The sequence below is a fragment of the Pelophylax lessonae genome (genome assembly GCF_965119305.1).
Source record: "Pelophylax lessonae genome assembly, chromosome: 4".
In the NCBI taxonomy this organism is placed as follows: Eukaryota; Metazoa; Chordata; class Amphibia; order Anura; family Ranidae; genus Pelophylax; species Pelophylax lessonae.
In genome coordinates this window covers 202,631,781-202,647,332 of record NC_138771.1, presented here as the reverse complement: position 1 = coordinate 202,647,332, position 15,552 = coordinate 202,631,781, and the positions used below count along the sequence as shown (strand labels likewise).

General features: G+C 43.4%; 1 protein-coding gene across 5 annotated transcripts in view; it reads left to right on the top strand.

The window, feature by feature from the left end:
- Positions 1-15,552, top strand: part of CELSR1 (cadherin EGF LAG seven-pass G-type receptor 1) — a 248,525-nt gene that overhangs the window by 102,819 nt on the left and 130,154 nt on the right. The gene's annotated exons all lie outside the window — the stretch shown is intronic.

Here is a 15,552-nt window from a genome sequence, read left to right as displayed (position 1 = left end):
CATGTACTTTCTTACAGATTTTCCAGAAAGAATACTTAGTCCTTAACTTGTATATAGTTCCTGTTTTATTTTATTTATTTTGGAATATCCCCACCTAATTCCCTCAACCCTATCCAAGTTCTCCAAAATACAACTCCCCTAGACTAGTCGTTGGCGAAATGGGTAAATGAACCTGTATGCCTGGCTGTGGGGCAAAGCTTGTGTGGAATACCTGGACAGTATTTCTGCGGCTCATATGGGAGTAGCGCTACATATAAAATGAAAGTTAACATTTTATGGCAAAATATAGTTCCCTGTATGCCTAAAATCAGAATTTAGACTGCTGAAGTCAAACTATTCCAATAAGGATTCTGCTTGGTTGCTTTGAATTACAAAATTAGCAACCAAAGTGGACATATACCCTACTTTAAAGTAAAAATTCCTTCTTCGGAGCAAATGCCAGAACAGAAGTGCTTTCTCTTTCCTTTTTTGTAGCCAGAAAAGCTTATTTGGCCCGCCTGTGGACTGTCCTTGACCTAATGGCCAATCTCCACCAACTACAATATCCCTGTTTATCGACAGTGCATTTACTCGCCAGTGAGGTGTTGTCTTCGGAAAGCGGAATGGCTTCGTCATGAAGTGAGGGAAAATCGAGTCTCCATAACAAAGTGAAAATGAATCCAAAATGGGTGTAGATGTTTTTCAGCTAATGTATGGCTAGGCAGATGGTGTCTTCTGATTGGCGGGACCTTTGCTATTAGAATGTTTAAATGGAGTACAGGTTCTCTAAGAAAAAGAGCTCTCACTGAAAAGGACAGTATGTCCTTATTATATATACCCCCTAACATATTCACCTATATAGCAATTATTTTAAAGATTGCCATGGGTCACCAAAATGCCATCTCCTTCTGTTCCATGAGTGTCCCTGCAGCCTCATTTTCCTTATGATTCTATGTTGGCATCTAGTCTTCTCCCTAGACTCGTGAGATTTAACCGCTTCCAGGTAAGAGCTGTTGACTTTACATTGCCGTGGCAACTCATAATTAATAACCTACATAGTACATGCAAACATGCAAGTTCAAAGAGAAAGCTGCTGAGTCACGCATAATGAAGTAGGAGACCTTCTGAGACTTAACAGCTCTCTTAATTCAAGTGACCTTCTGATGTAAGAAATGCTCGGCCGTCCACAGGAGCTTTGCTGAGGTTTAGGTCATGTGAGCAGAAAACAGTATACTATACACTGTTTTATTTACTATACTTTTATATGATGCAAGGCTAGTTATGTAGGGTAAATCCGCTTTAAAATGACACTGGCACTCTTTGGATGTCAGCAATTTGTGGTTTGATATGGAGTAATTAAATAGTGTGTGCTTACAGCAGAGACATTACCTGAGGATGTTTACTTTTGTTGTACCTCTCACCTGTTAGATGACTTTTTATGTGACTTGAGGGACAATGTTCCTGCCAGAGATTGCTGCAATGGCAGTTACCCTGTGACAAGGCTTCTGGGACGGCTTTTATATGGCTGACATCAATCCTTATTTGTACTCTGTCCCAGCGACATCACAACACAAAGGTGTCAGTGACTGCTACTTCCCACAATTCATCAGTTTGCTAAATTTAAACTGCTTGGGGCAGGAGGTATGAGGAACGGGAGATACCTGAGCACTCTGGTCTGAGACTGATAAGTGTTACTATAGTGAGCGGTTTTGTTTTCCTTCCTTCCATTTGTAAAGCTGACATCTTGACCAATCATCCTCCTTTATTCCTTTGAATTTGCCCAGGGACATCTAGTAAAGAAATTAGTCACTGCTCGTCAAATACATCAGTAATTTTCTAGTTGAACTGCTATCGTGAGCCGTGTGCTCTAATGACATGTATTATACCATGAAAGGAGCCCAAACTGTCTGTTACTGCTCGTTATCCCAGTGAGCTTTCATTATAGTCATTGAACGGGCTAAAGCCTGACATTATAGGAAAGAGGGAGACACTAAACACGGGCAATTGGGAAATATCTTATTATTAGCGGGCACCAACAGATGCTAGTACAGACTTTATAATGTGTATATACAGCGGGTAAAATAGGTATCGAACACGTCACCATTTTTCTGGGTAAATATATTTTTAGAGGTGCGATTGACATGAAATTTTCCCCATATGTTGGTAACAACCCATGCAATCCATACATACAAAGAAACCAAAACAAATAAGTTCATAAATTTAAGTTCTGTGTAATAAAATGGAATGACAGGGAAAAAGTATAGAACAGGTCAACTGAAATGTATTTAATACTTTGTACAAAATCACTTGTTGGTAATGACAGCTTCAAGATGTCTCCTGTATGGAGAAACTAGTCGCATGCATTGCTCAGGTGGGATTTGAGTCTTGTGCAACGAGCGTGCGTACAGGCCATGGTGGTTAACTGCATTACTAGTGTTTTCTTTGAAACAATTGTACCTGTTAATTCCAATTGGTCCTTGGCTCTTGGACAGCTCTTCTGATAATTCTTATTCTTTTCACTCTGTCAGAAACAAGACCTGGAGTCTTCTGGGGGTGTGTGGCCTGCCCTGGCAGTATCGGATGCAGGACCTTGATCCTGGGGGGGGGGGGGCAGGGGTCCCAGTGCAGAGGATGCAGTGGGAGACCCCTAGGTGTATGTCCTGCTTTGTGCAGTAAGGGGTACAGTGTAGTTGGGGGTCCCAGTGCAGAGGGTGCAGAAGGCGCAGCTGTGTCCCCTTAATGTATGTCCTGCCGGAAGCAGAGTAATATACAGTACCTTTGGGAGTCCCTTTGCAGAGGGTGCAGTAGTGCAGAGGGTGCAGGAAGGATCCTGGCAGCCAGCAAACGGAGCGGCTGGCGGCCATGATTGCGAAGCCCGTGATGTCACGGCGGCCCTTTTCCCCTTGGTTTGGCTGGGTCCCTGGCCGGCAGCCTAGTTTGTTTAGTCCGAGACGTCAAGGTGGCCATTTTCCCTTATTATGGCGGGATGCTGGAGACTGCCAGAGCCACGTGGGGATGCCAGGGCTCCTCCTCTTCCTCCCTCCTGGGATATATGAATTAAATGGCACTTTTGGTGCTTGCTGGGTCCGAACTGAGGCCCTCCTCCAGCTGGTAGGGTGAGTTCATGGGGGTCCCTATCTCTCTCTCTTTCTGCTAAAAGGTGCCCTGAGCGTAGGGGGATTCTTAGTGGTGCCAAAAAACTTTTTTGTGCTGCAGGTTTTCCCTTATCCTGATGGAGCCTCAGGGTCACATCTCCCCCACTGACCCCCTCATGGAGGTGGCAGATCCCTCGGATCCCCAGCTACCCATTGTTGCGCTGACGGCGGTCCTACAGTCCTTGGTATCCCGGGTGGAAGTGGCATGTGGGCAAAGGCCAAGCAGAAAGCATCCCCTCCCTTCTCCTGCTCAGTCTGTCTCATCGGATTCTCAGCCTGGTGCCACTGTGGACGTGACCCATCTAGAAGGACTTGATATCACGGCCTCCGATCCGTCCAATAGTGAGGCTGATTCCTCAACGGTCGCAGAAGCAAAGGAGAAAGCGCTGGTAAACGCACTTATTACTGCAGTACGTGAAACTTTGAAAATGGAGGATGTGGCTGAAGTGGTCACGGACGTGGCTGTCTCTTTTGGTACACACAAGTCACCTCGCACAGCTAAGGTGTTTTCTTATCTTCCTTATTTTGACAGGTTCATCTATAAGGAATGGGAGCAGCCAAAGCAACCCTTTGTGGTCCCTAAACGTTTCTTAGTACGTTACACCTTTGAGGAATCACTTTTAAAAAGTAGACTAGTCCACCAGTGGTGGACCTTCCTGTTTCCAGGTTAAATAAATCAAACATGATTACAGTAGAGGAATCCCCGTCCTTTAAAGACCCGGCTGACAGGAAAGTGGAAACTGTGGCGCGCGCGCTGCATGTTTACTATGGCTGGTTCGGCATTGTGACCAGTCTTGGCCTCAGCCCTGGTGTCTCAGACCCTAACTGAATGGGTCAAGCTTTTGCACCAGGGCCTGGGGAGTGAGCAGGTCCCCGCTGCTTATGTTGATTTAGGGGACCAGTTGGTCCAGGGGCTGCAGTTTATTTGGATGCAGCTCCTGTGCTGTCCAAGCTGTCTGTTTCAGGGGTGGTGATTAGGCACGTGCTGTGGTTTAAGAATTGGTCCACAGACTAAGCCTCAAAGAAAGCTCTTATTGATCTGCCCTTTCAAGGTGATCTCCTAGATGAGGTATATAGAAGGGCTATGGCACTACTCTATGTGATAGTAGGATAAAAAAAATTGATAAAAAATATATAAAAAATATTAAATAATAAACACTTGTGCTCTAGTTCAGATAGCATGTACACTCAACTGAAATATGTGTACACAATGTGACGTATATATCCACCATTTAATCCTTAAATAAATGAACATATAAATACATGGATAATTCAATAAATAATATGATACAATCAATAGCCCCGTGCAGGGTGATAAATAAGTGGGAGATATATAACTTAAACACTAATAAAGTGGCTACGTGCACATTAAAAAACGTTTTTTTTTTTTTTTACTATGTGCAGGGAAAAAATATTTTCCATAAGTGCTAAAGTCCAATATATTGGTGCTGTAGCCTTGTATTAGGGAATATATTAAGGTGCTAGGAGCTCTCCTTGATCTTGCTGTGCTCAATCCGGTGTGCTGCTCCCCTTATGTTAATGCACTCACTGCAGATATCTCGCCATGAAGGGGTGATAAGCCTTAATCAGCAAGCGGATTCCTGGATGTGCTCCTCTGGATACTTAGAGTAGGTGTTTACACCTTTTGATCACTTTGGGGTGCTGTTGTTCCTATACTGGAGCCTGGCACCTGGGTTCCCGTAGATGGCTGCCGGGTATTATCCCATGTAGAGAAATAATGGACATCCCGTAGTGTAATACTGTATATGTCATTTATTAAATAAAAAAGATATCCACTCACAGTACAGCTGTATAAAGCAGGCAGGTAGATAGCGGCGTCCACGCCGGATTTCCGGGTCCCAGGTGCGTTCCACGGGCCGAAACCACAATACAGGAAGTGACGGAATGACGCTCTGTTCCCGCCCTATGCGTTTCGTCAGAATGACGTCATCAGGCCAGTATCGTCCTTGGCTCAAGCTTTTCCGCGGTTCCTGTGGGGAATCAAGGGTGAGGGTCTTCCAGTCATTCTGGTGGCCGTAAACGTCCCGAGGGCTGATCTACCATCCTGCTTTACAGTCGCTGGCTTTAATGGCTTTGCTATTGAAAGCCAGGTACGGAGGGATAGAGATTTGTCTGGATCAGTGATCCCTACTATGGCGAAGGTGAGGAAGTTGACTTCTAGCAAGATATACCATCGTATGTGGAAAGCGTACATTTCTTGGCATGAGGCGATTGACGCTCATCCTCGCTCCTTTTCTGTGGCTCAGACCTTAGCCTTTCTTGAATGGGGCATTGAGCAGAAGTTGGCCTTGAGTACCATCAATGGCCAGGTGTCTGCTTTGGCAATCTTCTTTCAGCGACCCATAGCCATGCACTCTTTAGTTCGTACCTTTATTCATTGGGTTCGACATGTGACTCCACCTGTATGGTCTCTTTTGCTGCCCCGGATTTAAACTTCATACTCTCTGTTCTCCAGAAACCTCCATTTGAGATTATTGGGGAGATGATTCCCTTGCCTACATTGTCCCAGAAGGTGGGATTCTTAGTGGCTAATACCTCTGCCCACAGGGTATCAGCGTTGGTGGCACAATCCTGTCTTGCTCCCTATTTAGTGGTCCATAGAGCTAAAGTGGTTTTCGTCCCTGTCCGTCATTCCCGCCCAAAGTTGTCTGACTTCCATTTGAATGAGGACATTGTATTGCCTTCCTTGTGTTCCGAGCTGGCTCATCCCAAGGAATTTGCTTTGCATACCTTGTATGTGGTTCAGGCGATTTGAGTGTATCTGGCAGCTCCGAAGTCTGTTCGAAGATCAGATTCGCTCTTTGGAGTTACACAAGGACCAAGAAAAGGGCTGGCTGTTTCTTCGGCTACCATCTCTTGATGTATCAGACAGACGATAACTTAGGCCTATTCTGTTAAAGGTCAGGTTCCTCTTTTTCCCTGTCACAGCGCATTCTTCTTTTGTGCTTAGTACTTCTTGGGCCTTCCGGCATCACGCCTCAGTATCTCAAGTTTGCAAGGCAGCCACTTGGTCGTCGGTGCATACTTTCCAAATTTTACAAAGTAGGATGCTTATGGATGCTTCTTTTGGCTGCTAGGTTTTGCAGGCTGCTATTTAACAGGGGCTTTTCCCTCTTGAGGGGTGTTTTTCTTTAAACTTGTATTTTTCAGATGGGGCTTCTATGACCCGGTTAGGGCTCTCGTGTTTAGTCTTGGGTTGTTTTTCCCACCCCTCATTTTACTTTTGGCGCTGCTTTGGACGTCCCTGTAGGTATGATTTATGGAGCGTGTGTCCGTCGATGAATGAAAGAGAAGAAATCCAATTTTCTGAGCTGGTTTGTTTGCATGGGTTGTTAACAACGTGGTGAAAATTTCATATCAATGACCACTTTAGAAATGTATATACCTAGAAAAATGGTGACGTGTTCAATACTTTTTACCCACTATATTTACAGTATCTCACAAAAGTGAGTACACCCCTCACATTTTTGTAAATATTTTGGTATATATTTTCATGTGACAACACTAAAGAAATTACACTTTGCTGCAGGGTAAAGTATTGAGTGTACAGCTTGTAGAACAGTTTAAATTTGCTGTCCCCTCAAAATAACTCCACACACAGCCATTAATGTCTAAACTGCTGGTAACAAAAGTGGGTACACCCCTAAGTGAATGAAAATGTCCAAATTGGGCTCAATTAGCCATTTCCCTCCCCGGTGTCATGTGACTCGTTAGTGTTACAAGGTCTCAGGTGTGAATGGGGGGCAGGTGTGTTAAATTTGGTGTTATGGCTCTCTCTCATACTGGTCACTGGAAGTTCAGTATGGCACCTCATGGCAAAGAACTCCGAGGATCTGGAAAAAGAACTGTTGCTTTACATGATGATGGCCTAGACTATAAGATGATTACCAAGACCCTGAAACTGAGCTGCAGCATGGTGGCCAATACCATACAGTGATTTAACAGGACAGGTTCCACTCAGAACAGGCCTCGCCTTGGTCAACCAAAGAAGTTGATTGCACGTGCTCAATGTCCTATCCAGATGTTGTCTTTAGGAAATAGACGTATGAGTGCTGCCAGCATTGCTGCAGAGGTTGAAGGGGTGGGGGTCAGCCTGTCAGTGCTCAGACCATATGCCGCACACTGCATCAAATTGGTCTGCATGGCTGTCATCCCAGAAGGAAACCTCTTCTAAAGATGATGCACAATTAAGCCAGCAAACAGTTTGCTGAAGACAAGCAGACTAAGGACATGGCTTACTGGAATCATGTCCTGTGGTCTGATGAGACCAAGATAAACTTATTTGGTTCAGTTTGTGTCAAGCGTGTGTGGCGGCAGCCAGGTGAGGAGTACAAAGACAAGTGTGTCTTGCCTACAGTAAAGCATGGTGGTAGGGATTGTCGTGGTCTGGGGCTGCATGAGTGATGCTGGCACTGGGAAGCTACAGTTCATTGAGGGAACCATGAATGCCAACATGTACTGTGACATATTGAAGCAGAGCATGATCCCCTCCCTTCGTAGTCTGGGCTGCAGGGCAGTGATCCAACATGATAACGACCCCAAACGCACCTCCAAGATGACCACTGCCTTGCTAAAGAAGCTGAGGGTAAAGGTGATAGACTGGCCAAGCATGTCTCCAGATCTAAACCCTATAGAGCATCTGTAAGGCATCCTCAAATGGAAGGTGGAGGAGCTCAAGGTCTCTAACATGTACCAGCTCTGTGATGCCATCATGGAGGAGCGGAAGAGGACTCCAGTGGCAGCCTGTGAAGCTCTGGTGAACTCCATGCCCAAGAGGGTTAAGGCAGTGCTGGAAAATAATGGTGGCCACACAAAATATTGACACTTTGGGCTCGATTTGGAAATTGTCACTTAGGGGTGTACTCACTTTTGTTGCCAGCAGTTTAGACATTAATGGCTGTTTGTTGAGTTATTTTGAAGGGACATCTAATTTAAACTTGTATACAAGCTGTACACTCACTACTTTACATTGTAGCAATGTGTCATTTCTTCAGTGTTGTCACATGAAAATGTTTACAAAAATGTGAGGGGTGTACTCACTTTTGTGAGATACTGTATATACTGGAAGGTGCAGATTACAATCATCTCTGTTTGGGCACCTAAATGGCCTACTTAGAATTTCTTTTCATAGCATATAAAAACATTTACATGGTGGTCCCCTGTACAGGCATATACAAAAGTCTATTTTTTATTTTTTTTATGTTTATTTTGAAATAATTTTTTAGGGCTCCTGCACACAGGACGAATAAAAACGCCAGAGCTGCTGTCAGGAAAAAAAGCAGCCTTAAAAAAGCGCTTTTAGCCACAGTTTTGAATAGCGATTCTGCACATTTTTTTAGCATTAGCGTTTTTAAGCGTTTTTACAGTAAAGACGCTCACTAAAATGTAAAAACGCCAGCGCCGCTGTCAGGAAAAAACGCAAAATGCGGGAAAAAAAGCTTATCGCTGTGTTTTTGCGTCAAACCGCCTCTGTTTCTGGACGTACTGGCAGTCCGCTTTTATTACTGCCTCTAAATGCTTATGCCTCCAAACTCCTCTTAAAGTCTGTGTGCATGGACACATAGGCTAACATGGAGGAGAGTTCAGAGGCAGTAAATAAAACACCAGGCACCGCTGAGCAGCTGCAAAAACGTTCTGTGTGCTTGAGCCCCTATATTCTCAGAAACATCTTGTAGTAGTAACGGGGCATAAAATGATAAAGCACTAGATAATCCTATTTAAATGTTTAGTTTTTCTTGCCTGTATTGAAGTGAAGTGTTTTGAGTTTTATGTTGAAATATTGTGATGTGCAGGACTATATGGCAAGAAAGCCAAGTAGAAATCCGTTCTCAGTAAAGAAGAGTAAAGCTAGCCATACATTAATCTTTTTTTTTTTACTCATTCTGCCAGCGGGTTGAATGAAAAAAGATGATCTGATCCAATCACTCGCTCTGGACTATGGTGTTCTGATGGGGAGAGAATTCCCCATCAGAAAACAATCACGAATGCTGCCCTAAACGTGTGTACAGCCAGCCTGCCTGTGTACATGGATCAAAATTTGGCCAGTCTCCGCTGGACCAAGCCAATTTCGATCCATGTTTGGCTGCCTTTATTAGGTGTTCTTAGGCCAGATGAGAGCTCCTGTGTGTAACTTAAGCTGTCAATAACAGATAGTTCTAACACCTTTCTATTCGATGACACAGCTTGCATATTTGAAATAATCCCAATGAAATTTGAAATACTGACTAGGGCTCAACCTCTATCGCAATGTAACCTATCCAAAAGCACTAATATCTATCCATGAGACCCAAGAGATATAAATCACCACAAGACCACCTTACACATAATTGGCTAAATATATATATATATATATATATATATATATATATATATATATAAAAAAAAAAACAGTAGCTTGGTTTTTTCCAGCGGTTTCCATAAATGTCTGAAACGACTCTTGGAAGCTCCACTGAGGGACTTGACGGTCATCTTTAGGACCATTCAGAGTGTATGAGGATTACATTGGGTTATACATGAAAAATGGTCTGGTTCTAGTTCTATGACAATTTGGGACTTCCTAAGTCAATTAAATCAATATATGTCACCTCATTCAATCATTTTTTATACATTTTCCTTGTGGGCCTCTATAAGTTTGAGAGGAAATTAGCGTTTAAGGAGATCTATAAAGACTACCCCACAGCAACACAGCCGACTCCCTTCAAGCCACACAGCACTGCTGAAGCTTCCGAAATTCCTCCTTCAGTACGGACATTCTGTCCGGCAGTTGAGTATGAGGTCCACCACAAAAGTGCTATGATGGATAGAGCACCCAAATCCAATCTCACTAGGGCTGAACGTGATGCAATTAAATCTTTGACCTCAGATTAATCCATTGTGATTGGCTCTGCCAAAAAGGGGGAGCTATTGTCATACAAAATGTAACTGATCATCGACCGGAATTACTCACACAACTCCAGGACAGACACACCTACTCTGTACTTTCAAATGATCCGACTGGGCGTTTCAAACGTATAAATAATGACAAGCTCCGCAAAGGCTTTTTTTCATAGCTGGATCACTAAGGATGAATTTGGGTTTCTCACCACTAATTTTCCTCGTTGACCCATTTTTACACTCTACCAAAAATACATAAAGACCCAGCTTATCCACCTGGACATCCTATTATTTCTGCTGGGGGGTTCAATGTTACACCTGCTGGCAGTTTTTGTTGACTCTTTTCTGCAATCACTAGTACAAAAGATGCCTTCATATCTGATGGACTTCTTGATGGTTATTGACTCTTTAAAAAACAACTGGGGCTGACCACTATTAAGGCTCATTTTGACAATTAATTACTTTAAATTTAAAGAAAACTTTTATTTACAATGCGCTGGGACAGCTATGGGCTTAAATGTGGGACCTTCTTTTGGGACAGCTATGGGCTTAAATGTGGCACCTTCTTTTGGGACAGCTATGGGCTTAAATGTGGCACCTTTTTTTGGGACAGCTATGGGCTTAAATGTGGCACCTTCTTTTGGGACAGCTATGGGCTTAAATGTGGCACCTTCTTATGGGACAGCTATGGGCTTAAATGTGGCACCTTCTTTTGGGACAGCTATGGGCTTAAATGTGGCACCTTCTTTTGGGACAGCTATGGGCTTAAATGTGGCACCTTCTTTTGCAAATATTTTTATGTACTACTTTGAACAGGATCTTCTGTTACCTTCACTGTCCCCTTATACTTTATATTACCGGTGCTATGTTGATGACCTGCTCCTCTTGTGGACTGGCACTACAGAGGTCTTGATACAGAAAATTGACGCAATAAGGGGGTTGCCCAATCCTGTGACACTGACACATTCTACCTCTGATAATAATTTCCTGGATTTAAACATCTATAAAGTTACCTCACATGACCAAACTACTCTGGGGACCCGTCTGTATCATAAATCCACAGATATGAATACCCTCCTCCATGCACAGAGTGCACATCCTGAGAGTTGCTGAGAGTGGTTAGGAGTAACTCCAACCCTGACACTGCAGCAATACAATTGGATGAAATGGTCCAGTGCTTTACAGAATGTGGATATTCCAGGGAGGCATTCCTGAAGCATAAACAGCAGGCTCTTGCTGCAGTTACTGATACTAACAAGCCGAGGGACAAGAACATTCAGAACAGAGTATTTTTTCCCACTCAATACTCAAGTAGCAGCAGGCTGGTTAAAGATGCCTGACTGCCCATTGACTCATTGCTTCTAGTGATGCCAATTTATCGTTAGCTGGGTCACCCCCACTGATTATGAGCTATTGCAGAGGGAAAAATCCCAAGGACTTGCTGGTCTGAATTGAATTGCCACCGATCTCCCATTCCTGGCTACCACCAGCCAAATTGGGCTGCTATTGCTGTCCTAACTGCAGCACATGTAGACAGACATATGCTCGTTGGGCAGTACTTTCTACACCTCCTTCTGGCAAATGGATTTTTATCAAACATAGACTAACATGCACTGCAGAATAAGTGATCTACCTACTCCGTTGCCCGTGTAACTTGTATTATGTGGGAAAAATCATTACTCCCTTTTAGAGATCACATTACTATCGATCAGCTGTAGGACAGGCCTTGTCTTCAAGATCCACGACGCAACAGGTTGCACGTCATTTCCTTGAAATTAATCATCCACTACCCACCCTCAAATGCATAGGGATCTAACACGTTTCCTGACTCCTTCACTGACCAGAGGTGGAGAGCGCCAACGCCTATTACTGCAACGTGAATGTCACTGGATTTATGACTTACAAACCGTGGCGCCAAAAGGCCTCAACAAACAATTGAGTTACAATTACTTCCTGTGATCTGACCCACTACAATTTGATTCTGCACCATATAATTGATTGACTGCCTTTTGATTTGCAGCTTTTTTGGGATATGATTGGCAGTTGTAATTTCAAGGTGTGTGTGGCTGTCTCATCGGGAGTGTCTTTTGGCCCTGAAGTCCCACACACTTTGTATCCAGGCTGGCCTTGATCCCCTCTTAGAAGGCTCTCCCCCTTTGCCAGTAGATCTTCCTTCCTCTTGATGGCCTCTCTGGCTGTCCCCATACCTTCGCTCATATAAACCTCATCATCATTTACAATCTTTATAATCATGTTTTGTTTCTTTGCTTTTGACAATAATCCTGCGGAGATGATTGGCGGCATGATTGCACAGTTTATGGTCAGTCCTTTTAGATGATGATTGCTCTGTTGTCCCATACACAGTGCAGTCTGTCGTGTCGGATAATGCCTTCCGTCGGATAGTGCATCCGACGGACTGACGTCACTCAAGCTGACTGCTCCGATCAGCTGTGCTGGCGGTGACGACACTGACATGCGCAGTTTGTCGGATGCACTATCCGACGGTAGATAGAGAGCGGAGGAGGGGAGAGAATCTATTGTCAGATTCTGCCTCGCTCTCTGCACATCTATCGGGACAGATCGGATTACAGTGCAGTGTATTCTTATGTCAGAAATGGCGGATCCACGCTCCGCGCTCTGTCATTATCGGTCAGCTTTCCTCTTCCTCTCTCTCTTCCCCTGAGCAGCCCCATGTTCGCCCTACATAATTTTCCACAGGCGAGTGGAAAATTTGAGGGCTGATAAATATATATATATACATACACAGTGCCTTGCGAAAGTATTCGGCCCCCTTGAACTTTTCAACCTTTTGCCACATTTCAGGCTTCACACATAAAGATATAAAACTGTAATTTTTTGTGAAGAATCAACAAGTGGGACACAATCATGAAGTGGAACGAAATTTATTGGATATTTCAAACTTTGTTAACAAATAAAAAACTGAAAAATTGGGCGTGCAAAATTATTCAGCCCCTTTACTTTCAGTGCAGCAAACTCTCTCCAGAAGTTCAGTGAGGATCTCTGAATGATCCAATGTTGACCTAAATGACTAATGATGATAAATAGAATCCACCTGTGTGTAATCAAGTCTCCGTATAAATGCACCTGCACTGTGATAGTCTCAGAGGTCCGTTTAAAGCACAGAGAGCATAATGAAGAACAAGGAACACACCAGGCAGGTCCGAGATACTGTTGTGGAGAAGTTTAAAGCCGGATTTGGATACAAAAAGATTTCCCAAGCTTTAAACATCCCAAGGAGCACTGTGCAAGCGATAATATTGAAATGGAAGGAGTATCAGACCACTGCAAATCTACAAAGACCTGGCCGTCCCTCTAAACTTTCAGCTCATACAAGGAGAAGACTGATCAGAGATGCAGCCAAGAGGCCCATGATCACTCTGGATGAACTGCAGAGATCTACAGCTGAGGTGGGAGACTCTGTCCATAGGACAACAATCAGTCGTATACTGCACAAATCTGGCCTTTATGGAAGAGTGGCAAGAAGAAAGCCATTTCTTAAAGATATCCATAAAAAGTGTTGTTTTAAAGTTTGCCACAAGCCACCTGGGAGACACGCCAAACATGTGGAAGAAGGTGCTCTGGTCAGATGAAACCAAAATTGAACTTTTTGGCAACAATGCAAAACGTTATGTTTGGCGTAAAAGCAACACAGCTCATCACCCTGAACACACCATCCCCACTGTCAAACATGGTGGTGGCAGCATCATGGTTTGTGCCTGCTTTTCTTCAGCAGGGACAGGGAAGATGGTTAAAATTGATGGGAAGATGGATGGAGCCAAATACAAACCTGATGGAGTCTGCAAAAGACCGGAGACTGGGACGGAGATTTGTCTTCCAACAAGACAATGATCCAAAGCATAAAGCAAAATCTACAATGGAATGGTTCACAAATAAACATATCCTGCTGTTAGAATGGCCAAGTCAAAGTCCAGACCTGAATCCAATCGAGAATCTGTGGAAAGAACTGAAAACTGCTGTTCACAAACGCTCTCCATCCAACCTCACTGAGCTCGAGCTGTTTTGCAAGGAGGAATGGGCAAAAATTTCAGTCTCTCGATGTGCAAAACTGATAGAGACATACCCCAAGCGACTTACAGCTGTAATCGCAGCAAAAGGTGGCGCTACAAAGTATTAACTTAAGGGGGCTGAATAATTTTGCACGCCCAATTTTTCAGTTTATTTGTTAAAAAAGTTTGAAATATCCAATAAATTTTGTTCCACTTCATGAATGTGTCCCACTTGTTGATTGTTCACAAAAAATTACAGTTTTATATCTTTATGTTTGAAGCCTGAAAAGTGGCAAAAGGTTGAAAAGTTCAAGGGGGTCGAATACTTTTGCAAGGCACTGTATATATGTATATTACACACAGTGCTCAACTTTGTGCTAACCCAGACAATTAACTGAAAACTTTTAGGTCAGAGCTCCCTTTTCAGTAATTGCATATTTAGAAATAAATAAAGGTATAGCGATTGTTAGCTCTAGCAGTGCCAAACATTGGAAGAGGGTGGTAGTTGGAGTATCTGCTGTATTGGAAACCGAAAACCTGTGTCTAATTGTGTTTGACATATTTGTCTCCAGCTCTCAGGATCGCTCATTTGTAAAACAATAGGAGGGCTCTTGAATTGGCCCAGCATTCCTTTTTATCATAGAATATTATTACCAGCTGCTCCTAATGTAGACAAAATATAGATCTCTTACCATGAAGCCTGTAAGCTTGTCTCCTGTGTAGATGACATGCCTGCACATATATCATGTAAGTAATACAGGGAAGTGCAGGTCTCCCCTCCTGTTCTGCTAATATTTCCATTTGTCAGAGGTAAACTTTATATGATGTCGGAGTTGGCTATTTCAAAGGAATATCTCTAAAAATTAGGTTTTTGGTAGACGCCTATTTTTCCAAGAGAGGTCAGCCATGTCTGTTTTTTTGGATTATACCATAATGCCAAAAATACATTTTTAAATATTTTAGTATAGAAACTCCAAAGTAATTGCTGCAGATAGAATGATGTCTTCATGACTGTACCAAGATTGGGTTTTATACCAGGCTGAGAAGTTGTGGTGTGTATTGCAGTTTAGGCCCCTTTCACACTTGTGCGGTTTGGGACTGCAAAATCGTATGACAAGTTGTTGTCCATTATTTCCAATGAGTACCATTCATATCTGTGCGACTTGAGGTTGCACCGACTTCAAAGTAGTCCCTGCACTACTTTGGCACGATTTTGATGTGTTTTGAGGTCCAAAGACATTCAAGCCCAGTCAAACTCGCATGAAAATTGCGTCAAAATTGCTGCAACAAAGTCGCGGCAAAATCACACAAGTGTGAAAGGGGCCTTAGTGATTTTACTTGAGCTGATAGTTGATCTTATGCTGTTACCATTAAGTCATGTATTGCCACACTTGTGATGGCCACACACAGACTGGGCATGTATCCCACTCAATTGGGAATAGCCTGGTTTGCAGCAGTTTTGTCTGGCCACATTCACAATTATCTGACAGATCTGG